Source organism: Coregonus clupeaformis, chromosome 6, assembly GCF_020615455.1.
Source record: "Coregonus clupeaformis isolate EN_2021a chromosome 6, ASM2061545v1, whole genome shotgun sequence".
In the NCBI taxonomy this organism is placed as follows: Eukaryota; Metazoa; Chordata; class Actinopteri; order Salmoniformes; family Salmonidae; genus Coregonus; species Coregonus clupeaformis.
Window position 1 is genome coordinate 35,573,293 of NC_059197.1, and position 27,322 is coordinate 35,600,614.

Genomic DNA, 27,322 nt, shown 5'->3' on the forward strand with positions numbered 1-27,322 from the left:
ATGACAGGATCAGTGGAGGAGAGGAGGATGAAGAGGAGAGATGGAGTGGGGGATCAGGGAAGTGAGAGAAGAGCAGAGAGAAACAGAGGAGATCTGTGACAGAGAGAAGAGGATGGCAGTAGAGAGTGAAACATGTACTTACTATGGCTGTTACAGTGGGGGGGGGGGAGTATTTAGTCAGCCACCAATTGTGCAAGTTCTCCCACTTAAAAAGATGAGAGAGGCCTGTGATTTTCATCATAGGTACACGTCAACTATGACCGACAAATTGAGAAAAGAAATTCCAGAAAATCACATTGTAGGATTTTTTATGAATTTATTTGCAAATTATGGTGGCAAATAAGTATTTGGTCACCTACAAACAAGCAAGATTTCTGGCTCTCACAGACCTGTAACTTCTTCTTTAAGAGGCTCCTCTGGTATTGAATAGAGTTGAAGGATGGGACTAATAACAAATAACAACAAATAATAACAAAGATAGCTAATAATGTAAGCATACTGTGTCCATAATAAGTATATAGGTTGTATGTTGGGAGCTTTTGGGAAAGAGCACAGTTAGAAAGATATGGCATTTAGAAGCAAACCGGATGGACATCATGAAAATGATCGGAGAGGTTGAGAGTAGAAGAGGTTCAGGAGAATATATATATATAATTATTGTAAAATTAACTCTGTCCATAAGGTGTAGATAGTAAGTATAGACCGGAAGTAGAGGCCTGGGCGTTGTTGTTCACTAATTTACTCCAAGTAGGGAAAGGATGGTGGGGTTGAAAAGTAATAAAGGGGAATATATATATAAAAAAATTAAAAAAACATGGGGGATTGGAAGTGATGCAGACAATTACATTGATAGAAGATACAATCTATCTGCAATATTAAGCTGATCCATCCCCCCAACAAAAAAAAAAAAAAAAAAAGAGGCTCCTCTGTCCTCCACTCGTTACCTGTATTAATGGCACCTGTTTGAACTTGTTATCAGTGTAAAAGACACCTGTCCACAACCTCAAACAGTCACACTCCAAACTCCACTATGGCCAAGACCAAAGAGCTATCAAAGGACACCAGAAATAAAATGGTAGACCTGCACCAGGCTGGGAAGACTGAATCTGCAATAGGTAAGCAGCTTGGTTTGAAGAAATTAACTGTGGGAGCAATTATTAAGAAATGGAAGACATACAAGACCACTGATAATCTCCCTCGATCTGGGGCTCCACGCAAGATCTCACCCCGTGGGGTCAAAATGATCACAAGAACGGTGAGCAAAAATCCCAGAACCACACGGGGGGACCTAGTGAATGACCTGCAGAGAGCTGGGACCAAAGTAACAAAGCCTACCATCAGTAACACACTACGCCGCCAGGGACTCAAATCCTGCAGTGCGAGACGTGTCTCCCCTGCTTAAGCCAGTACATGTCCAGGCCCGTCTGAAGTTTGCTAGAGTGCATTTGGATGATCCAGAAGAGGATTTGGAGAATGTCATATGGTCAGATGAAACCAAAATAGAACTTTTGGTAAAAACTCAACTCGTCGTGTTTGGAGGCTGAGTTGCATCCAAAGAACACCATACCTACTGTGAAGCATGGGGGTGGAAACATCATGCTTTGGGGCTGTTTTTCTGCAAAGGGACCAGGACGACTGATCCGTGTAAAGGAAAGAATGAATGGGGCCATGTATCGTGAGATTTTGAGTGAAAACCTCCTTCCATCAGCAAGGGCATTGAAGATGAAACGTGGCTGGGTCTTTCAGCATGACAATGATCCAAACACACCGCCCGGGCAACGAAGGAGTGGCTTCGTAAGAAACATTTCAAGGTCCTGGAGTGGCCTAGCCAGTCTCCAGATCTCAACCCCATAGAAAATCTTTGGAGGGAGTTGAAAGTCCGTGTTGCCCAGCGACAGCCCCAAAACATCACTGCTCTAGAGGAGATCTGCATGGAGGAATGGGCCAAAATACCAGCAACAGTGTGTGAAAACCTTGTGAAGACTTACAGAAAACGTTTGACCTGTGTCATTGCCAACAAAGGGTATATAACAAAGTATTGAGAAACTTTTGTTATTGACCAAATACTTATTTTCCACCATAATTTGCAAATAAATTCATTAAAAATCCTACAATGTGATTTTCTGGAGAAAAAAATCTGATTTTGTCTGTCATAGTTGACGTGTACCTATGATGAAAATTACAGGCCTCTCTCATCTTATTAAGTGGGAGAACTTGCACAATTGGTGGCTGACTAAATACTTTTTTCCCCCACTGTATGTGCTTGTCTCACCTTGCTATCTTAAGATGATGTACTAACTGGAAGTCTCTGGATAACGGTGTCTGATAAATGACTCAAATGTGTAGAGTGAGAGACTTCAGCGCAGATGGACAGAATAGATAGACAGAACAGGTGGACAGAACAGATGGACAGAACAGATGGACAGAACAGATGGACAGAACAGATGGACAGAATAGATGGACAGAACAGATGGACAGAATAGATGGACAGAATAGATGGACAGAACAGATGGACAGAACAGATGGACAGAACATATGGACAGAATAGATGGACAGAATAGATGGACAGAACAGATGGACAGAACAGATGGACAGAACAGATGGACAGAATAGATGGACAGAATAGAATAGGGCTCAGAGAGAGGTTAATGTGATCAACACTACATGAACACACGTCATACTGGGACTACAAATCAGCCTTGGAAGAAAGATAGTATTCCTGTCACACACTGTGTGTGTGGGTGTGTAGCAGCCACAAGCTTCCTTCACTCTCTCAAATGTGTTGGTGTAGGAAGATATCAAATATTTGATAGGAAAAGAAAGTGTAGTGTTCTCCCCCACTCAACTATGTAATAATTTCATTTATATGTAATCGAGAGCTTGGGGACGTATTTGACTGAATAGACCTGCTGCTTTTCTTGTGTAGCCGAGGCCGAAGGTCCAACGGTCGGGCCAGTTGGCCAAAAATCTACTGGCCCGAACAGAATCTCTTCTGGCGCGGACATGGTGTAGTTCTTAAATGCATTGTGGTCATGCGGGGCCTATAGGTTGGCATGCTTTCTCTCTATATTCAGCTAATAATAGGCTACATTTGGTTATTATGAAATGTATTAAAGGGGCAGTGCAATCAAAAATTTGAAGTTCCTGTGTTTTATATATATACTGTATTTCCACACTGAGGTTGGAATAATATTGTGAAAATTAGGATAATGCAATTTTAGTATAGGAGCTGTTTGAACCACTGAAATTTCAGCTTATTTAGCTGGGTGTTTTTTTTTTGGTTAATAGACCAATAACAGAGAGAGTTTGCCCTCCTCTCTGCTAATTACAGCTAGTTTTCAGGTTATACATTCCTCCCATTAGACTCCTCCCATTAGGTCCCTCACTCCAGACCACTGCCAGACAGTCCTAGCAAAATACTTGGTTGAGAAATTGCATTTAGCTAAGAAGCTATTGTTGTTTCTTTTTGAACATTTTAATTGAAACAATCACAGTTAAGGTACTTAATTGTTACCCAGAAATAATTTGATATTGGGACAAAAACAGCTGCATTGGACCTTTAAAAAAAAAGCTGTGTAATATATTTTAGCAATGGAAATCATTACTGTGTTCTTTAGAATTGCATTGTATTAATTATTGTTTTCTAAAGTAGGTCTATGTCATTTTGAGAATATTTTTTTTTTGCATCTCAAAATAGGACGCTGCCCCTTTTTGAACACAGAAGTTCCAAAAGAGACATGTACCTGGCTACAGAAGGCTAGCCAAGACTAATGGTAGGTGTCTTTTTGTAGCTTTATTTTAGCACACTATCAACAGTAGCCAGCATATTGCTAGTATGTTCACTATTGAAGGTTTACGTTTGTAAATCACTTTCCCTAAAATAAGTATGCTCAGAGAGCAGATTGATGGGTGCTTCTTTTTCCACTGGACAGCTCTCGGGTGCTGTGTGGAGGCATCAACTCATGTACTGCTCGAGAAGTTGGGACTCGCAGGAGCGTGGTGGTGCTTGAATGAACGACCAATCATATTACTAAACTGTAATAACCTGTATTAATAAGTGAGTATATAAACTGTAATAACCTGTATTAATAAGTGAGGATATAAACTGTAATAACCTGTATTAATAAGTGAGGATATAAACTGTAATAACCTGTATTAATAAGTGAGTATAAACTGTAATAACCTGTATTAATAAGTGAGGATATAAGCTGTAATAACCTGTATTAATAAGTGAGGATATAAGCTGTAATAACCTGTATTAATAATTGAGGATATAAGCTGTAATAACCTGTATTAATAATTGAGGATATAAGCTGTAATAACCTGTATTAATAATTGAGTATTTAAGCTGTAATAACCTGTATTAATAATTGAAGATATAAGCTGTAATAACCTGTATTAATAATTGAGGATATAAGCTGTAATAACCTGTATTAATAAGTGAGGATATAAGCTGTAATAACATGTATTCATAAGTGAGGATATAAGCTGTAATAACCTGTATTAATAAGTGAGGATATAAGCTGTAATAACCTGTATTAATTATTGAGGATATAAGCTGTAATAACCTGTATTAATTATTGAGGATATAAGCTGTAATAACCTGTATTAATAATTGAGGATATAAGCTGTAATAACCTGTATTAATAATTGAGGATATAAGCTGTAATAACCTGTATTAATTATTGAGGATATAAGCTGTAATAACCTGTATTAATTATTGAGGATATAAGCTGTAATAACCTGTATTAATAATTGAGGATATAAGCTGTAATAACCTGTATTAATTATTGAGGATATAAGCTGTAATAACCTGTATTAATAATTGAGGATATAAGCTGTAATAACCTGTATTAATTATTGAGGATATAAGCTGTAATAACCTGTATTAATTATTGAGGATATAAGCTGTAATAACCTGTATTAATAATTGAGGATATAAGATGTAATAACCTGTATTAATAATTGAGGATATAAGCTGTAATAACCTGTATTAATTATTGAGGATATAAGCTGTAATAACCTGTATTAATTATTGAGGATATAAGCTGTAATAACCTGTATTAATAATTGAGGATATAAGCTGTAATAACCTGTATTAATTATTGAGGATATAAGCTGTAATAACCTGTATTAACAATTGAGGATATAAGCTGTAATAACCTGTATTAATAATTGAGTATATAAGCTGTAATAACCTGTATTAATAAGTGAGGATATAAACTGTAATAACCTGTATTAATAAGTGAGGATATAAACTGTAATAACCTGTATTAATAAGTGAGGATATAAACTGTAATAACCTGTATTAATAAGTAAGGATATAAACTGTAATAACCTGTATTAATAAGTGAGGATATAAGCTGCAATAACCTGTATTAATAAGTGAGTATATAAACTGTAATAACCTGTATTAATAAGTGATGATATAAACTGTAATAACCTGTACTAATAAGTGAGGATATAAACTGTAATAACCTGTATTAATAAGTGAGAATATAAGCTGTAATAACCTGTATTAATAATTGAGGATATAAACTGTAATAACCTGTATTAATAAGAGTTTGTATTCAATTGTGTATTCTTTTTTTTTCTCCCTCCCTGTTTGTCGGTTACCACGGAAACAGGCTTGGTGCTGTATTGTTTAACAGGTATTATTCTACAGTGGCTCCGCTCCTCCCCGTGAGTGTCTTCCTGTCCTCTCTTTCCTCTTCATCGTCCTCCTCTCCCATCACCAGATCGTTCTCTTTCTTTACCCAACTGATATTCATTCTGAATCTCTCTCTCTCTCCCTGTCAGTCTGCTGTCCACCATCAGCCACCTGGTTCTAGATGAGATTCATGAGAGGAACCTTCACTCTGACGTTCTGCTCATCATCGTTAAAGACCTGCTACGAGTCCGACAGGACCTCAAGGTCATCCTCATGAGTGCCACGCTCAACGCTGAGAAGTTCTCCAAATACTTTGGTACGCAATGACAAAGTGTAGACTCAGTGTGTGTTTTGTTATAGCAGAAGGTGCAATGGAGTTTGAAAATCTAAAATGGAAATTGGGAATGACCATTGAAATAAAGTCAGTATATTCCTCACTCTGCCCCCTCCACTCTTTCTATTTCCCTCTCTCCATGTCTCTCTCTCTCCATGTCTCTCTCCAGATAACTGTCCTATGATCCACATCCCGGGGATGACCTTCCCAGTTCAATAATTCCTACTGGAGTATGTGTTGGAGATGATTAGGTGAGATCCTACTGGAGGATGTGTTGGAGATGATTAGGTGAGTTCCTACTGGAGTATGTGTTGGAGATGATTAGGTGATGTCCCACTGTACAAACTAGGATATATCCACTAGCCTCAAGCCTAAATGAATGGGGAAGATTAGCACCTTCTAATCCGGTGTCCTTAGACTTTTGGCTGAACTGTTTGTGTGTGTGTGTGTGTGTGTGTGTGTGTGTGTGTGTGTGTGTGTGTGTGTGTGTGTGTGTGTGTGTGTGTGTGTGTGTGTGTCCATGCCCATCCCCAGAAGGAGGAGCGGAGGCCCAGGTGGAAGAGGGGTTTCATGCAGGATCACAACTCCCAACCGGAGAAGGAGTAGAAAGAGACAGAGTACAAGGAGAGCTGGCCCTGCAACGCCCTGCTATGTGAGTTACTGAGAGGAGGAGAGCTGGCCCTGCTACGCCCTGCTATGTGAGTTACTGAGGGGAGGAGAGCTGGCCCTGCTACGCCCTGCTATGTGAGTTACTGAGAGGAGGAGAGCTGGCCCTGCTACGTTCTGCTATGTGAGTTACTGAGAGGAGGAGAGCTGGCCCTGCTACGCCCTGCTACATGAGTTACTGAGAGGAGGAGAGCTGGCCCTGCAACGCCCTGCTACATGAGTTACTGAGAGGAGGAGAGCTGGCCCTGCTACGTTCTGCTATGTGAGTTACTGAGAGGAGGAGAGCTGGCCCTGCTACGCCCTGCTACATGAGTTACTGAGGGGAGGAGAGCTGGCCCTGCTACGTTCTGCTATGTGAGTTACTGAGAGGAGGAGAGCTGGCCCTGCTACGCCCTGCTATGTGAGTTACTGAGGGGGGAGGAGAGCTGGCCCTGCTACGTTCTGCTATGTGAGTTACTGAGAGGAGGAGAGCTGGCCCTGCTACGCCCTGCTACATGAGTTACTGAGAGGAGGAGAGCTGGCCCTGCAACGCCCTGCTACATGAGTTACTGAGAGGAGGAGAGCTGGCCCTGCTACGTTCTGCTATGTGAGTTACTGAGAGGAGGAGAGCTGGCCCTGCTACGTTCTGCTATGTGAGTTACTGAGGGGAGGAGAGCTGGCCCTGCTACGTTCTGCTATGTGAGTTACTGAGGGGAGGAGAGCTGGCCCTGCTACGTTCTGATACATGAGTTACTGAGGGGGGAGGAGAGCTGGCCCTGCTACGCCCTGCTACATGAGTTACTGAGGGGAGGAGAGCTGGCCCTGCTACGTTCTGCTATGTGAGTTACTGAGGGGAGGAGAGCTGGCCCTGCTACGTTCTGATACATGAGTTACTGAGGGGGGAGGAGAGCTGGCCCTGCTACGTTCTGCTATGTAAGTTACTGAGGGGAGGAGAGCTGGCCCTGCTACGTTCTGCTATGTGAGTTACTGAGGGGAGGAGAGCTGGCCCTGCTACGTTCTGCTATGTGAGTTACTGAGGGGAGGAGAGCTGGCCCTGCTACGTTCTGATACATGAGTTACTGAGGGGGGAGGAGAGCTGGCCCTGCTACGTTCTGCTATGTAAGTTACTGAGGGGAGGAGAGCTGGCCCTGCTACACCCCAACTCTACGAGTCAAGTGAGTTACGGGGGGAGGGGAGGGGGGAGGGGGGGGGGGTCTGATGGCACAATCTCATGATGAATCTCCAGTGGTTTAAATAAAGAGATTAATTTCTCCCACCAGTGCCTCTCTAACTTATCATGCTTTTAGTTTAATAGACATCCATTATATTATTCTGATAGGACAATGACAATGTTGTTGAGAGGATTGTCAAAGCTGTCTAACAAATGAAATATTTAATTTAATAAATGACAATTGTTTTTGGTTCTTTATCATTGCCAACAGTATTACTGTCTCATTCATTGATTGATTAGTCTGTATGTCTTCCTGTTTGTGTCTGTTCCTGTCTGTGATTGGTGACTCCGCGTGTGTGTCTCATTGTGATTGGCATATACTCTGACAGCACCATAGATGTGTTGGAGATGATGGACGATGATGATAAGATTGACCTGGAGCTCATTGTGCTGCTGATAGGACACATCGTGCTGAGCCAGGAAGTGAGTTTTAACTTTGCCTTGGTGTGGAGTAGAGCCCAACCAATGTTTTTTTGGGTCCGATACCGATTCAATAATGACATCATGAGAATGGCAGCAAGTGTTCAGATAAGCATGAGATTCAATTTTTTCATCCTATTTATTAAATATTAATTATCAGTGGAATTATCGGCCAATACTGATATGGCAGTAAAAGGACAATATCGCCCAATAATATCGGTGAACCGATATATCGGTCAGGCTCAGTCCCACTGCTGTTTTGGTGTTGACTGTTGATAGGGTGAAATACAACATGAGTCAGTGCAAAGTTCAATACATATCTTTATTGTCCCATTGAGAATTTACAATAATAGAACATACAATATACACATTACAACATGGGACCATTATCCAGTAGCAGTGTTTGATAACATGGAGACTTGAAGAAGGGCTGTGTGGTTGAAACATGGGGAGGAGAGGAGAAGTAAAGAGAGGAGAAGAGATGTAAAGACAGAAGAGACGTAAAAAGAGAAGAAGAGACGTAAAGAGAGGAGTAGAGACGTAAAGAGAGGAGTAGAGACGTAAAGAGAGAAGTAAAGAGAAGAGAGGTAAAGAGAGGAGTAGAGACGTAAAGAGAGAAGTAAAGAGAAGAGACGTAAAGAGAGGAGTAAAGAGAAGAGACGTAAAGAGAGGAGTAGAGAGAATAGAGGATAGTTTCTCTTTACTGTAATGCCTAGAGGTTTGGGCTATAGGTCCATTTGAAATTCAGCAACCCTACCTCTGTCAGCTACCGTGACTCCGAAGGGAGCCAGCCGGCTGATTGGTCGTGACATTGTCAGAGAGCTGAGAGGAAAATAAGTAGATTGGCCATGACAGGGTTCTTAGTTGGGGCTAGGGGCCGGCTGTCAGGGTTCTGACCGTGGTGATTGGTTAATTAAGACATTCGCCCCGGTGATTACACACCCATGGGGACGACATCACAGACCATAATTAATGTCGAGAGAGAGAGAGAGAGAGAGAGAGAGAGAGAGAGAGAGAGAGAGAGAGAGAGAGAGAGAGAGAGAGAGAGAGAGAGAGAGAGAGAGAGAGAGAGAGAGAGAGAGAGAGAGAGAGAGAGAGAGAGAGAGAGAGAGAGAGAGAGAGAGAGAGAGAGAGAGAGAGAGAGAGAGAGAACCATTCATCTTGGGGGGAGCCACAAAGTCATAACCCTCGCCTATTTTTAAATTTTTTCTTCTTAAAGATGGATTTTAAATCTAAGTACTGGTGTGGGAGTTTAAGAAAACAATTCCTTTCTACAATGACAACACATTCAGGAAGTGTCATTTCTTTGGTGGAAAAACAATGAACGATACAAAGCTAAATAGATGTAAACACTCAGTTTGATCTATTTTTCCATGTTTCATGTTGTTAGTCTGTATGTCCCATTGACCCATTCATAAATATCCACCCTTTTAGGCGAAATTATAGAGAAAATTAACCAAATGTAAAACATTTTAAATATGTTTGATAGAGAAGTTAAAATCATGTTCAAGTGTTCATTATCCTAGCTAAATCTTGCTCACTCACAGAGTTGTGGCTAATTTAGGCTCTAAATGTCCACTGTGTTAGGATTATGCACCTAACAGGTTGGAAAATGTACCTAACAGGTTAAAATGCACCTAACAGGTTAAAATGCACCTGCAAAAAAGTAAGCGCTTGACCAATGTAACAACAAAAAAAGTGAAACATGTCCTTTTTCTATTAGAATATGTTTTTAAAAAAATCTAAATATATTGTTTTTCCCTCCAAAAGTTATGAGATCCAAAAGGCACTGGACAGTAGAAATGAAATGTAGAAATGACCCAATCGGCTATTTTACAGACTGTGTGTGTGTGTGTGTCATGGCGTATTCCCTGAATCATGTGTCCCTCCTGGGTCTGTGTGGTTGAGGTTTAGGATGAATTAGCATTAATCAGAGAGCTCTGGGAACAACGGCCCCTGAAGCTGCTCCATCACGACACTATCTCCATTCAGTCAGCTCAGGTGATGAACCCTGAAGCTTCTCCATCACATCAGTCATACCACCTCAAAAAGCACAAGAAATCAGATTGACACCCACCATCTGATTGTTCTTAAATCATTTCTGTAGTTAGAAACCGATAAGATTAGCATTCCTGAAACATTCTTTTGTTGAATAATTTAATCTCAAATTGGCCATTTTAATTTATAGGATTCATATAATCTTCAATAAATATAGTACCTAACATCCGAGCTGCTGCTTGGAGTATTGCTTCTTCATCATATGTAATTAATAACCTGTGAATCTGGCGGAGTTTTTTCCCCTGTTCAGAGAGACTAGCCATTGAAGTCGCTTGCATTTACCATAAATGAGTGTGAAAGTACAACGTTTTGCCCACTAGATGCCACTGTTTCTGCTACTGCCACCACACCCTTTTATCAATTTTACTGGTGTCTTGTGTTTATTAAATGGATCACATTTTATTTGCAACTTTGGGTAGAAAACCAATAGCTTTTACTCATGATATGAAAAAAATGGTGTGGTCATCGTCACAATTCAAGCCAGTTCTCCATGAAAACAATTGAGTTTGTCCTTCTCTTAGACTTAATTTGTCACCAGGAAACGGCCCGTCTGTGTGTGTTTTATTCCCTTAAAAAAAGGTCTGGATTAGTTCAACCATTCCTGCCGAACGAGCACAGTTCTAATGGTTTCAATGTCATGTTCTTTAATGGTCTTCAATGGTTAAAGTACCAAACACACACTGCATAGTGTTTTGTAATGGTATTGGGCTGGGTTGGGTTTAATAGTAAATGTCACTAATCACACTACATATAGAGATGTTTTCTAATAATAATAATAATAATAATAATAATAATAATACGACTGCCATGCAATGGTTTTTAATTCTACTATTTTATTAGAGTTGTCACAACATTTTAGTCACTAGCCCATTTCTCTATCAAATTTTGGGCTTGTAGGAAAAGTCTTTATATGATAATTGCACCATACGGATAGCCCTGTCAGAAACCTGCCATTTGTTGGACTATTCAAGGAGAGTTGGGTTGAAGCATTAGGTTGCTAAGAGAAGGACAAACTAAATTGCTTTCATGGAGGACTGGCTTGACCACACAACTGACCACACAATTTATTTTCATCATGAGTAAAAGCTATTGGTTTTCTACCCAAAGTTGCAAAGAAAGTGTTGTGATCCATTTAATAAACACAAGAGACCAGCAAAATGGATAAAAGGGTGTGGTGGCAGTCGCAGGAACAGTGGCATCTAGTGGGCAAAACATGGTACTTTCATACTCATTTATGGTAAATAATGGCTAATTTCTCGAAACAAAAAAAAACAAAAACATTCACAGGAAATACATTATAAAGGATGAAGACGCAATACTCCAAACCACATCTTTATAATCTGTTTCTAAGTACAGAAACGCTTTGAGAACCATCTGAGATGGTGGGTGTCATGGCTTGGCTGAAATGACATGGAATGACCTCTCACTGTCTCCTTTCTGTCCACTCCGGTACCAGATTCTGTTCACAAATCATAATAATGGGCTACTTTTCATGAATTCAACAGGATCATAATGACATCGCCCCAAACCCTGATGCTAACACGACTACCCTAGACACACGCCAACTAAGCAAACTACCTACCTGTACACTTTTAGGCTGCGTTTACACAGGCAGCCCAATTCTGATCTTTTGCCCAATTATTGGCAAAAGAGCTGATCTGATTGGTCAAGAGACCAATTAGTGAATAAATATCAGAATTGGGCTGCCTGTGTAAACGCAGCCTAACTAATGCTAACACCACCGTTGAATCTAAAGCTAAACTAATGCTAACATGGGCACTATTCTCCTCTGAACCCATTAACCAGCTTAGTGTGGATTGTGGTTAGCTCAGCTTTGTCTCTGGGTGGCTCTGGGTTTTTAGGTGACTGATTACCTTTTCGTTCCCTTTTGAGCAAATTAGGCTTTTATTCATTCCAAAACGCTTATGTTGTGTAATTAGCTCATTTGACTGTGTAGTCAGTGTGCAGCAGGCTTTGTGTGGTTACTCCGAGCAAAGGGAGAGAGAGCTTTTGTCTGCCCCTGGCTTGGCTGAGATGACAAAGTGGGAATGTTTGTGAAAATGGTAGGATTCAGGTCCTGTTAGTTTACTAAGGAACTGTCTGTTAGTTTCTGACTGGAAAAGCTGTGATGTGTGTTGCCTGAGCGTGTTGAAATCAAAATCAAATCAAACAAATCAAGATGTATTGGTCACAGGGAGGGAGACGGAGGGAGGTGAAAGGAGGGAGGCGTAGGGAGGTGAAAGGAGGGAGGGAGACGGAAGGAGGTGAAAGAAGGGAAGGAGAGGGAAGGATGTGAAAGGAGGAAGGGAGATGGTTGGAGATGGAGGGAGGAGGTGAAAGTAATCAAATCAAATTTTATTGGTCACATATGTAGCAGATGTTATTGCAGGTGTAGCGACATGCTTGTGTTCCGAGCTCCAACAATGCAGTAGTATCTAACAATTCACAACAATACACACAAATCTAAAAGTAAAAGAATGGAATTAAGAAATATATAAATATTAGGACGAGCAATGTCGGAGTGGCATTGACTAAAATACAGTACAATAGAATAGAGTATATACATTTGAGATGAGTAAAGCAGTATGTAAACATTATTAAAGTGACTAGTGTTCCATTATTAAAGTGGCCAGTGTTTCCATGTCTATGTATATAGGGCAGCAGCCTCTAAGGTGCAGGGTTGAGTAACCGGGTGGTAGCCGGCTAGTGAATGTGACTAAGTTCAGGTCAGGGTACTGGGTGGAGGCTGGCTAGTGATGGCTATTTAACAGTCTGATGGCCTTGAGATAGAAGCTGTTTTTCAGTCTTTCAGTCCCAGCTATGATGCACCTGTACTGACCTGGTCTTCTGGATGATAGCGGGGTGAACAGGCTGTGGCTCGGGTGGTTGATGTCCTTGATGATCTTTTTGGCCTTCCTGTGACATCTGGTGCTGTAGGTGTCCTGGAGGGCAGTGTGCCCCCGGTGATGCGTTGGGCAGACCACACCACCCTCTGGAGAGCCCTGTGGTTGTGGACGGTGCAGTTGCTGTACCAGGCGGTGAAACAGCCCAACAAGATGCTCTCAATGGTGCATCTGTAAAAGTTTGTCAGGGTCTTAGGGGCCAAGCTGACTTTCTTTAGCCTCCTGAGGTTGAAGAGGCGCTGTTGCACCTTCTTCACCACACTGTCTGTGTGGGTGGACCATTTCAGATTGTCAGTGATGTGTACGCCGAGGAACTTGAAGCTTTTTACCTTCTCCACTGCGGTCCTGTCGATGTGGATAGGGGCGTGCTCCCTCTGCTGTCTTATGAAGTCCACGATCAGCTCCTTCGTTTTGTGTTGATGTTGAGGGAGAGGTTATTTTCCTGGCACCACTCCGCCAGGGCCCTCACCTCCTCCCTGTAGGCTGTCTCGTCATTGTTGGTAATCAGCCCTACTACTGTTGTGTCATCTGCAAACTTGGTGATTGAGTTGGAGGCGTGCTTGGCCATGCAGTCATGGGTGAACAGGGAGTACAGGAGGGGGCTGAGCACACACCCTTGTGTGGCCCCTGTGTTGAGGATTAGCGTAGTGGAGGTGTTGTTTCCTACCTACACTACCTGGGGGCGGCCCATCAGGAAGTCCAGGACCCAGTTGCACTGGGTGGGGTTCAGACCCAGGGCACCAAGCTTAAATGATGAGCTTTGAGGGTACTATGGTGTTGAATGCTGAGCTATAGTCTATGAACAGCATTCTTACATAGGTATTCCTTTTGTCCAGATGGGATACGTCAGTGTGCAGTGTGATGGCGATTGCATCGTCTGTTGATCTATTGGGGCGGTAAGAAAATTGAAGTGGGTCTAGGGTGACAGGTAAGGTAGAGGTGATATGATCCTTAACTAGCCTCTCAAAGCACTTCATGACGACAGAATGAGTGCTACGGGCCGATAGTCATTTAGTTCAATCACTTTCTTGGGTTCAGGAACAATGGTGGACATCTTGAAGCAAGTGGGGACAGCAGACTGGGATAGGGAGAGATTTTATATGTCCGTAAACACTCCAGCCAGCTGGTCTGTGCATACTCTGAGGACGCGGCAAGGGATGTCGTCTGGGCCGGCACTGTGTTATCCTCAAAGCGAGCGAAGATGGTGTTTAGATTGTCCAGGAGCAAGACGTCGGTGTCCGCAACATGGCTGGTTTTCCCTTTGTAATCCGTGATTGTCTGTAGACCCTGTCACATACGTCTCATGTCTGAGCCGTTGAATTGCGACTCCACTTTGTCTCTGTACTGACGTTTGGCCTGTTTGATTGCCTTACAGAGGGAAGAACTACACTGTTTGTATTCAACCATATTCCCAGTCACCTTGCCATGGTTAAATGCGATGCTTCGCACTTTCAGTTTTGTGCGAATGCTGCCATCTATCCACAGTTTCTGGTTTGGGTAGGTTTTAATAGTCACAGTGGGAACAAAATCCCCTATGAACTCAGTCACCGTGTCCGTGTACAGGTCAATGTTATTCTCAGAGGATACCCGGAACATATCCCAGTCCGCGTGATCAAAACAATCTTGAAGCATGGATTCCGATTGGTCAGACCAGCGTCGAATAGACCTTAGCATGTGTGTTACCTTAATGATATGTGTGTGTTGCCTGAGTGTGTGCTGATACGTGTGTTACCTGTCCTTGTGTTCCAGGAAGGAGCCATCTTGGTGTTCCTGCCAGGTTGGGACAATATCAGTGGCCTCAACGACCTCCTGATGACCCAGCAGATGTTCAATCAGGTATGGACTCAGAAACACTCCTTTCTCCCAGAGCAGAACATGAATAACCCAGGGAGTGAGGCTGTCTGTTCTGACTGGTGTTCAAAAAGCCCTCTCCAGGAGTCAGGAAGATTGTCATTGCCACTAGTATCGCTGAGACCAGTTGTGTATGTGTCCTTTTGTTTGTGTATCAGCCTCTGTTAGGGTGTGTGTGTGTGTGTGTGTGTTTTGACTTTTTTTAAATACAGAAACTTCATACTATTATCACACACGCTAAGTGTACAAAACACCCCCTCAGAACAGTGTCAAGTCGTCGGGGCCTGGACTCTACAAGGTGTCGAAAGCGTTCCACAGGTATGCTGGCCCCATGTTGACTCCAATGCTTCCCACAGTTGAGTCAAGTTGGCTGGATGTCCTTTGGGTGGTGGACCATTCTTGATACACACGGGAAACTGTTGAGCGTGAAAAACCCAGCAGTGGTGTAGTTCTTGACACACTCAAACCGGTGCACCTGGCACCTACTACCATACCCTGTTCAAAGGCTCTTAAATCTTTTGTCTTGCCCATTCACCCTCTGAATGGCACACATACACAATCCATGTCTCAATTGTCTCAAGGCTTAAAAATCCTTCTTTAACCTGTCTCCTCCCCTTCATCTACACTGATTGAAGTGGATTTAACAAGTGACATCAATAAGGGGTGATGGCGCTCACCTGGATTCACCTGGTCAGTCTGATGTTTTGTACACTCAGTGTAAACTCTATATACACACACTACACTGACACACACACAAAACCCACACACATTCACTTGCACTACATACGCACACACATATAACCGACACCACATACACACGCACACACTTTCACACTCATAATTTGCTGCTGCTGCTCTGTTCTTTATTTTACTCTTATTATTATCTATCCTGATGCCTAGTCACTTTACCCTGCCTTCATGTACATATCTACCTCAAATATCTTATTATTATCTATCCTGATGCCTAGTCACTTTACCCTGCCTTCATGTACATATCTACCTCAAATATCTTTTTATTATCTATCCTGATGCCTAGTCACTTTACCCTGCCTTCATGTACATATCTACCTCAAATATCTTATTATTATCTATCCTGATGCCTAGTCACTTTACCCTGCCTTCATGTACATATCTGCCTCAAATATCTTATTATTATCTATCCTGATGCCTAGTCACTTTACCCTGCCTTCATGTACATATCTACCTCAAATATCTTATTATTATCTATCCTGATGCCTAGTCACTTTACCCTGCCTTCATGTACATATCTACCTCAAATATCTTATTATTATCTATCCTGATGCTTAGTCACTTTACCCTGCCTTCATGTACATATCTACCTCAAATACCTTATTATTATCTATCCTGATGCTTAGTCACTTTACCCTGCCTTCATGTACATATCTACCTCAAATATCTTATTATTATCTATCCTGATGCTTAGTCACTTTACCCTGCCTTCATGTACATATCTACCTCAAATATCTTATTATTATCTAACCTGATGCCTAGTCACTTTACCCTGCCTTCATGTACATATCTACCTCAAATACCTTATTATTATCTATCCTGATGCTTAGTCACTTTACCCTGCCTTCATGTACATATCTACCTCAAATATCTTATTATTATCTATCCTGATGCCTAATCACTTTACCCTGCCTTCATGTACATATCTACCTCAAATATCTTATTATTATCTATCCTGATGCTTAGTCACTTTACCCTGCCTTCATGTACATATCTACCTCAAATATCTTATTATTATCTATCCTGATGCTTAGTCACTTTACCCTGCCTTCATGTACATATCTACATCAAATATCTTATTATTATCTATCCTGATGCCTAGTCACTTTACCCTGCCTTCATGTACATATCTACCTCAAATACCTTATTATTATCTATCCTGATGCTTAGTCACTTTACACGTGGTCCTCTGTAGCTCAGCTGGTAGAGCACGGCACTTGTAACGCCAAGGTAGTGGGTTCGATCCCCGGGACCACCCATACACAAAAAAATATATAATGTATGCACGCATGACTGTAAGTCGCTTTGGATAAAAGCGTCTGCTAAATGGCATATTATTATTATTACTTTACCCTGCCTTCATGTACATATCTACCTCAAATATCTTATTATTATCTATCCCTGATGCTTAGTCACTTTACCCTGCCTTCATGTACAGTGGGGGAAAAAAGTATTTAGTCAGCCACCAATTGTGCAAGTTCTCCCACTTAAAAAGATGAGAGAGGCCTGTCATTTTCATCATAGGTACACGTCAACTATGACAGACAAAATGAGAATTTTTTTTCCAGAAAATCACATTGTAGGATTTTTTATGAATTAATTTGCAAATTATGGTGGAAAATAAGTATTTGGTCAATAACAAAAGTTTCTCAATACGTTGTTATATACCCTTTGTTGGCAATGACACAGGTCAAACGTTTTCTGTAAGTCTTCACAAGGTTTTCAACACACTGTTGATGGTATTTTGGCCCATTCCTCCATGCAGATCTCCTCTAGAGCAGTGATGTTTTGGGGCTGTCGCTGGGCAACACAGACTTTCAACTCCCTCCAAAGATTTTCTATGGGGTTGAGATCTGGAGACTGGCTAGGTCACTCCAGGACCTTGAAATGCTTCTTACGAAGCCACTCCTTCGTTGCCCGGGCGGTGTGTTTGGGATCATTGTCATGCTGAAAGACCCAGCCACGTTTCATCTTCAATGCCCTTGCTGATGGAAGGAGGTTTTCACTCAAAATCTCACGATACATGGCCCCATTCATTCTTTCCTTTACACGGATCAGTCGTCCTGGTCCCTTTGCAGAAAAACAGCCCCAAAGCATGATGTTTCCACCCCCATGCTTCACAGTAGGTATGGTGTTCTTTGGATGCAACTCAGCATTCTTTGTCCTCCAAACACGACGAGTTGAGTTTTTACCAAAAAGTTCTATTTTGGTTTCATCTGACCATATGACATTCTCCCAATCCTCTTCTGGATCATCCAAATGCACTCTAGCAAACTTCAGACGTGCCTGGACATGTACTGGCTTAAGCAGGGGGACACGTCTGGCACTGCAGGATTTGAGTCCCTGGCGGCGTAGTGTGTTACTGATGGTCGGCTTTGTTACTTGGGTCCCAGCTCTCTGCAGGTCATTCACTAGGTCCCCCCGTGTGGTTGTGGGATTTTTGCTCACCGTTCTTGTGATCATTTTGACCCCACGGGGTGAGATCTTGCGTGCAGCCCCAGATCGAGGGAGATTATCAGTGGTCTTGTATGTCTTCCATTTCCTAATAATTGCTCCCACAGTTGATTTATTCAAACCAAGCTGCTTACCTATTGCAGATTCAGTCTTCCCAGCCTGGTGCAGGTCTACAATTTTGTTTCTGGTGTCCTTTGACAGCTCTTTGGTCTTGGCCATAGTGGAGTTTGGAGTGTGACTGTTTGAGGTTGTGGACAGGTGTCTTTTATACTGATAACAAGTTCAAACAGGTGCCATTAATACAGGTAACGAGTGGAGGACAGAGGAGCCTCTTAAAGAAGAAGTTACAGGTCTGTGAGAGCCAGAAATCTTGCTTGTTTGTAGGTGACCAAATACTTATTTTCCACCATAATTTGCAAATAAATTCATTAATAATCCTACAATGTGATTTTCTGAATTTTTTTTTCTAAATTTGTCTGTCATAGTTGACGTGTACCTATGATGAGAATTACAGGCCTCTCTCATCTTTTTAAGTGGGAGAACTTGTACAATTGGTGGCTGACTAAATACTTTTCTTCCCCACTGTACATATCTACCTCAAATATCTTATTATTATCTATCCTGATGCTTAGTCACTTTACCCTGCCTTCATGTACATATCTACCTCAAATATCTTATTATTATCTATGCTGATGCTTAGTCACTTTACCCTGCCTTCAAGTACATATGTACCTCAAATATCTTATTATTATCTATCCTGATGCCTGGTCACTTTACCCTGCCTTCAAGTACATATGTACCTCAAATATCTTATTATTATCTATCCTGATGCCTGGTCACTTTACCCTGCCTTCAAGTACATATCTACCTCAAATATCTAATTATTATCTATCCTGATGCCTGATCACTTTACCCTGCCTTCAAGTACATATCTACCTCAAATATCTTATTATTATCTATCCTGATGCCTGGTCACTTTACCCTGCCTTCATGTACATATCTACCTCAAATATCTTATTATTATCTATCCTGATGCTTAGTCACTATACCCTGCCTTCATGTACATATCTACCTCAAATATCTTATTATTATCTATCCTGATGCTTAGTCACTTTACCCTGCCTTCATGTACATATCTACATCAAATATCTTATTATTATCTATCCTGATGCCTAGTCACTTTACCCTGCCTTCATGTACATATCTACCTCAAATACCTTATTATTATCTATCCTGATGCTTAGTCACTTTACACGTGGTCCTCTGTAGCTCAGCTGGTAGAGCACGGCACTTGTAACGCCAAGGTAGTGGGTTCGATCCCCGGGACCACCCATACACAAAAAAATATATAATGTATGCACGCATGACTGTAAGTCGCTTTGGATAAAAGCGTCTGCTAAATGGCATATTATTATTATTATTATTACTTTACCCTGCCTTCATGTACATATCTACCTCAAATATCGTATTATTATCTATCCCTGATGCTTAGTCACTTTACCCTGCCTTCATGTACATATCTACCTCAAATATCTTATTATTATCTATCCTGATGCTTAGTCACTTTACCCTGCCTTCATGTACATATCTACCTCAAATATCTTATTATTATCTATGCTGATGCTTAGTCACTTTACCCTGCCTTCAAGTACATATGTACCTCAAATATCTTATTATTATCTATCCTGATGCCTGGTCACTTTACCCTGCCTTCAAGTACATATGTACCTCAAATATCTTATTATTATCTATCCTGATGCCTGGTCACTTTACCCTGCCTTCAAGTACATATCTACCTCAAATATCTAATTATTATCTATCCTGATGCCTGATCACTTTACCCTGCCTTCAAGTACATATCTACCTCAAATATCTTATTATTATCTATCCTGATGCCTGGTCACTTTACCCTGCCTTCATGTACATATCTACCTCAAATATCTTATTATTATCTATCCTGATGCTTAGTCACTATACCCTGCCTTCATGTACATATCTACCTCAAATATCTTATTATTATCTATCCTGATGCTTAGTCACTTTACCCTGCCTTCATGTACATATCTACCTCAAATATCTTATTATTATCTATCCTGATGCCTAGTCACTTTACCCTACCTTCATGTACATATCAAGCCACCGGCGTCTGACAACTTGGATGGAAAATTACTAAGGATAATAGCAGATTATATTGCCACTCCTATTTGCCATATTTTCAATTTAAGTCTACTAGAAAGTGTGTGCCCTCAGGTCTGGAGGGAAGCAAAAGTCATTCCGCTACCTAAGAATAGTAAAGCCCCCTTTACTGGCTGAAATAACCGACCAATCAGCCTTTTACCAACCCTTAGTAAACTTTTGAAAGAAATGGTGTTTGACCAGATACAATGCTATTTTACTGTAAACAAATTAACAACAGACTTTCAGCATGCTTATAGAGAAGGACATTCAACAAGCACAGCACTTACACAAATGACTGATGATTGGCTGAGAGAAATTGATGATAAAAAGATTGTGAGGGCTGTTTTGTTAGACTTCAGTGCGGCTTTTGACATAATCGATCATAGTCTGCTGTTGGAAAAACATATGTGTTATGGCTTTACACCCCCTGCTATAATGTGGATAAAGAGTTACCTGTCTAACAGAACACAGAGGGTGTTCTTTAATGGAAGCCTGTCCAGCATAATCCAGGTAGAATCAGGAATTCCCCAGGGCAGCTGTTTAGGCCCCTTACTTTTTTCCATCTGTACTAACGACATGCCACTGGCTTTATGTAAAGCTATGTATGCGGATGAATCAACACTATACACTTCAGCTACTACAGCGACTGAAATAACTGAAACTTAGTTCGCACACCGGATTTTGTGCCAACACAGTCACTACAGTCCCATTATCTTTTATTGCAGCCTCATTTACATCAGAATCATTGAGCATAGGCCTACTCACCAAAACAGATGTCGTGGCCGTAATTCATCGCCATGCATTGTTCAATGTGGAATTGTTGATACTTTCAACAACAACAAAATTTATTGAACGTCTGTATATCAAAAAGAGGTTTGTAACCCCGAAAAAAATTGTATTTGAACTCGCCAAATTGAGCCCCATTTCAAACGATCACGAGATGCATCACTTTGCACTCGCAACTTTTTTTATTTGGAAACATGTTCTGTTCTATTTTATTCTGTTATATTACATCGTGTTTTTACTATAAAATAGGTGTGTCTTGACTGTGATAAGGGCTTGGGAAATAAAAGCGTCTTGTCTATTAAATTAACAAAACAAGGCTATGCCATTGCAAAGCCACAGGCTTCTACAAGCAATCACCACTGCTGAGGTTACAGCCTTTTTGAAGATTGTGTTTCACAATATTATTTAACCAGTTGATATTAAGGTTTCAATAAATGAATCTTAAATCTTAAATGGCACTTATTTTTTTTATTGACTGAATATACAGTATATGGGGCAATTTAGCAATTACGATTTATCTGTAATGGTTTTGATAAATTAGGCGTTGTTGCGCACTGTTGGCAACTTTGCATATAGATACATGCATATTCAAACATTTATTTCCAGTGCGGGCCTTGTGTTCTAAAAATATATATATATATATATATTTTCATTCGAGTACTCCAAGAAAATCATGCTCGAACAGTCAAAACATTTCAAATGCCCATCCCTAGCCATGGTGACAGCCTGTTAATAAATTCAAGAACAGATGAGACAAACTTTACTGACCTCACTACTACTCTCTCTTCAAGCAGCAGGATACATTTAGACACCAAACTTTTCAAAGTGCCGTATTTATTTATACATTTGTTTCAGAGTTAGAGAGGACACAAATGAGTGCGTGTGTGTGTGTGTGTGTGAGGAGTTTTGATTTTCCTTTCAAAGTGTAGACTCCTCTGTTTCATCAAGCTGCCTTGGATTAATTGGCTGTCTTTTAATAAAGTCTCCCCCATCTCTCTCTCTCTCTCTCTCTCTCTCTCTCTCTCTCTCTCTCTCTGTCTCTGTCTCTGTCTCTGTCTCTGTCTCTGTCTCTGTCTCTGTCTCAGTAGACGATGTGATAGATGGGGCAAAGATTAAGGAGACCCACTTTGACACTCAGAACAACATCAGCGCTATGACTGCAGATTGGGTCGGCCAAAGCCAAAACGCCAAAACGGAGGAGAGGACGCGCCAGCAGGTCAGTCTCTGAGGGTGTCCTGTCGCTCTCTCTCCCTCCATCTGTTTCTGTGTTGATGAGTGCAGCCTGGTTAACGGTGCCTGTGTTCCCTATGGGCCCTATCAGAGCTATGTAACAGTATTCAGACTGAGCCAGGGCACAGTTAGCGCTCCACTAGCCTTGTAACAGTATTCAGACTGAGCCAGGGCACAGTTAGCGCTCCACTAGCCTTGTAACAGTATTCAGACTGAGCCAGGGCACAGTTAGCGCTCCACTAGCCTTGTAAGAGTATTCAGACTGAGCCAGGGCACAGTTAGCGCTCCACTAGCCTTGTAACAGTATTCAGACTGAGCCAGGGCACAGTTAGCGCTCCACTAGCCTTGTAACAGTATTCAGACTGAGCCAGGGCACAGTTAGCGCTCCACTAGCCTTGTAAGAGTATTCAGACTGAGCCAGGGCACAGTTAGCGCTCCACTAGCCTTGTAACAGTATTCAGACTGAGCCAGGGCACAGTTAGCGCTCCACTAGCCTTGTAACAGTATTCAGACTGAGCCAGGGCACAGTTAGCGCTCCACTAGCCTTGTAACAGTATTCAGACTGAGCCAGGGCACAGTTAGCGCTCCACTAGCCTTGTAAGAGTATTCAGACTGAGCCAGGGCACAGTTAGCGCTCCACTAGCCTTGTAACAGTATTCAGACTGAGCCAGGGCACAGTTAGCGCTCCACTAGCCTTGTAACAGTATTCAGACTGAGCCAGGGCACAGTTAGCGCTCCACTAGCCTTGTAACAGTATTCAGACTGAGCCAGGGCACAGTTAGCGCTACACTAGCCTTGCCCGGTCGTGGCAGCTACAGTGTGACTGTGCTCAATGCCCGATTAAGCCACTAACACTTTAATTAAACGCTCTGTCGTAAAGGCCTACATAACACTGTCAGAATAATCACGCTAATGACGTTTGTGTGCGCGCACACTTGCAGGGTGTTATCACCTGAGGGCTACTGGATGCCTACCAGCTACCTTATATTGTGGTCCTCTGTAGCTCAGCTGGTAGAGCATGGCGCTTGTAACGCCAGGGTAGTGGGTTCGATCCCCGGGACCACCCATACGTAAAAATGTATGCGGACGACTGTAAGTCGCTTTGGATAAAAGCGTCTGCTAAATGGCATATTATTATTATCATGCGCACGCCACTGGAGGAACTGTCCGGTAACGCACGTGTGTGTGTATACAGTGCATTCAGAAAGTATTCAGACCCCTTCACCTTATCCACATTTTGTTACGTTTCTGCCTTATTCTAAAATTGAATAAATTGTTATTTTTTTCTCAATCTAAACACAATACCACATAATGACAAAGCAAGGGCAGGTTTATATAAGTTTTTCAAAAATTATTTAAAATAAAACAAATGAAATATCACATTTACATAAATATTCAGACCATTTCCTAGGTACTTTGTTGAAGCACCTTTGGCAATGATTACAGCCTCGAGTCTTCTTGGGTATGGCGCTACAAGCTTGGCACACCTGTATTTGGGGAGTTTCTCCTATTCTTCTCTGCAGATCCTCTCAAGCTCTGTCAGGATGGATGGGGAGCGTCGCTGCACAGCTATTTTCAGGTCTCTCCAGAGATGTTCTGGCTCTGGCTGGGTCACTCAAGGACATTCAGAGACCATTGCGTTGTCTTGGCTGTGTGCTTAGGGTCGTTGTCCTGTTGGAAGGTGAACCTTCCCCCCCCAGTCTGAGGTCCTGAGCGCTCTGGAGAAGGTTTTCATCAAGGATCTCTCTGTACTTTGCTTCGTTCATCTTTCCCTCGATCCTGACTAGTCTCCCAGTCCCTGCCGCTGAAAAACATCCCCACAGCATGATGCTGCCACCATCATGCTTCACCGTAGGGATGGTGCCAGGTTTCCTCAAGACGTGACGCTTGGCATTCAGGCCAAAGAGTTCAATCTTGTTTTCATCAAACCAGAGAATCTTGTTTTTCATGGTCTGAGAATCCTTTAAGGTGTCTTTTGGCAAACTCCAAGTGGGCTGTCATGTGCTTTTACTGAGGAGTTACCATAAAGGCCTGATTGGTGGAGTGCTGCACAGATGGTTGTCCTGCTGGAAAGTTCTACCATCTCCACAGAGGAACTCTGGAGCTCTGTCAGTGACCATCGGGATCTTGGTCACCTTCCTGACCAAGGCCCTTCTCCCCCGATTGCTCAGTTTGGCCGGGCGGACAGCTTTCTATAGGAAGAGTCTTGGTGGTTCCAAACTTCTTCCATTTAAGAATGATGGAGGCCACTGTGTTCTTGGGGACCTTCAATGCTGCAGGAATTTTGAGGTACCCTTCCCCAGATCTGTGCCTCGACACTGTCCTGTCTCGGAGCTCTACGGACAATTCCTGAGCTCAATATCGAATCTCATAGCAAAGGATCTGAATACTTATGTAAATAAGGTATTTATGTTTTTATTTGTAATACATTTGCAAAAATATCTAGAAAACCTGTTTTCGCTTTGTTATGTGTAGATTGATGAGGGGAAAAAAGTATTTAATCAATTTTAGAATAAGACTGTAACGTAACAAAATGTGGAAAAAGTCAAAGGGTCTGAATACTTATGTAAATAAGGTATTTCAGTTTTTATTTTTAATAAATTAGCAAAACATTCTGAAAACCTGGGTAGAGTCCAGTGTGTGTGCATTGAGTCAGTGCAAGAAATGGTCAATGCAGGTAGCCGGGTAGCCATTTGATTAGCTATTTAGCAGCCTTGTTAAGCAGTCTTATGACTTAGGGCTAGAAGCTGTTCAGGGTCCTGTTGGTTTCAGGCTTGCTATGCGGTAGCAGAGAGAACAGTCTATGGCTTGGGTGGCTGGAGTCTTTCACAGTTTTTTGGGCCATCCTCTGACACCGGTATAGTGGTCCTGGATGGCAGGGAGCTCTGCCTTAGTGATGTACTGGGCCATACTCATCACCCTTTGTAGCACCTTGTGGTCGGGTGCCTTGCAGTTTCCATACCAGGCGGTGATGCAGCCAGTCAAGATGCTCTCAATGGTGCAGCTGTAGAACTTTTTGATGATCAGAGGGAACCATGCTAAATCTTTTCAGCCTCCTGTTGGGGAAGAGGCGCTGTCGTGCCCTCTTCACAATTGTGTGTACACTGTCAACACATACACTCTGTCAACACACACACTATGTCAACATCTGTAGGTTATTCTGTCAACACACACTGTCAACATCTGTTGGTCTTCTGTCAACACACATACTGTCAACATCTGTACATTTTTCTGTCAACATACACTGTCAACATCTGTTGGTTTCTCTGTCAACACACACTCTCTGTCAACACAATCTGTCAACATCTGTTGGTCTCTCTGTCAACTTCCACCCATTCCATCCTGGTGTTAGGGAACATAAAGGCAGAGTTGGTGTTGTAATAGCTAGTCTCCCATTCCCCTAATGGGATAATGTGTGTTAATCAGTGTGTTGGTGGCTGAGAGGTACCTAATGCACTAATCACACCTTTCAGAGGGAGATGGCTGTCAACAAGCTGACCTCAGCAGATACACACTAGAGCTGGGACGATAAACTTCAATTATCGACACCGACCTTACCGATCATTTATATCAGGCATTTTGCTGATATCGTTCATTACGATAAGTAGCCTATACTAGAGAAATGGGACGTTTTAAATGAAATAAGTTAACTAATCTGGGTGATTGTTAATGGGAAAACCATCAAACTAGTAGTAGTAGTTTAAAGGATGATACAAAAAAAACTGGTGCACATTAATGATATAAAGGCAAGTCATGCAATCTATCGCGATATGGATATTTGTCCATTTCGTCCAGCTCTAACACACAAACACACACATTAATGTCCTGGATCCACTGGACACGGTGACATAGTACAATAGTACATCCTGAAGCTGAAGAAGCCAGGAAGACTGTAGTACCTCTGGTAGTGAAGAGTTGACTTACTGCTCTCTGTGTAGAGGTGGACTTCCTGTTGGGTCTAGCATTTAGACAGGTCTCTTTCACATTTTGTTTTCTGATCAAGTCAAGCTGTTGGACTTTTCACTAAGTTTGTTTTTAATGTATTTAATGTCTAATTCTCTCTCCCCACCTCTTCTAGATCCTCAAGCTGGGTCCAATAGCAGAGTTCTGGACCCTCCAACAGAGGAGGCTGTCACTCTAGCCATCACACACCTCGATGGACCTCAATGCCCTGGACCGATCAGAGGCTCTGACCCCGTTGGAGTTCCACCTGGCCTGTAGAGCCTCACATCAGGAAGCTGATTATGTTTGGCGTTCTGCTGGTTCTGTCTGGACCCTGTCCTCACTATCGCTGCCTCTCTCAGCTTCAAGGACCCTTTCTTCATACCAATGGTAATCACACGCAGAAACGCCGGCATACACACCTGCTCACACATACACATTTAGGTGGTAAAATCTCTCTCTCCCTCTCGCTCTCTCTCTCAGGGTAAGGAGAAGATAGCGGACTTGAGGAGAAGAATTCTGTCCAGAGACTCAAAGAGTGACCACCTCATCTATTATCTATGCTTTCACAGTAAGATCCTCTTTTCCCACCTACATCATTAGAGGTCTCGCTCATATCTCACCAATCAGATATCACGCTCAAACCACTATTCGGATGCAGCCTTGGCTTCATATTGAGAAGAATCCATCTAACCTGTGACCTGTCTGTCTTTCTGTGGGTCTGTCTGTAGATTCTGCACAACATGATGGCTCAGTTTGCTGAGCACCTGCTAGGGGCTGGCTTCATCAGCAGCAAGAACTCCAAAGACTCTAACATCAACTCAGGTCAACTGTCCTTTTTCTCACCCTCACTCCTGTCTCTTCCTGTGTCTCTCTCCCTCAGAGAATGA

At 42.1% G+C, this 27,322-nt stretch overlaps 1 pseudogene; it reads left to right on the plus strand.

Moving 5' to 3' along the window:
* Positions 1–27,322, plus strand: LOC121568482 (annotated as a pseudogene).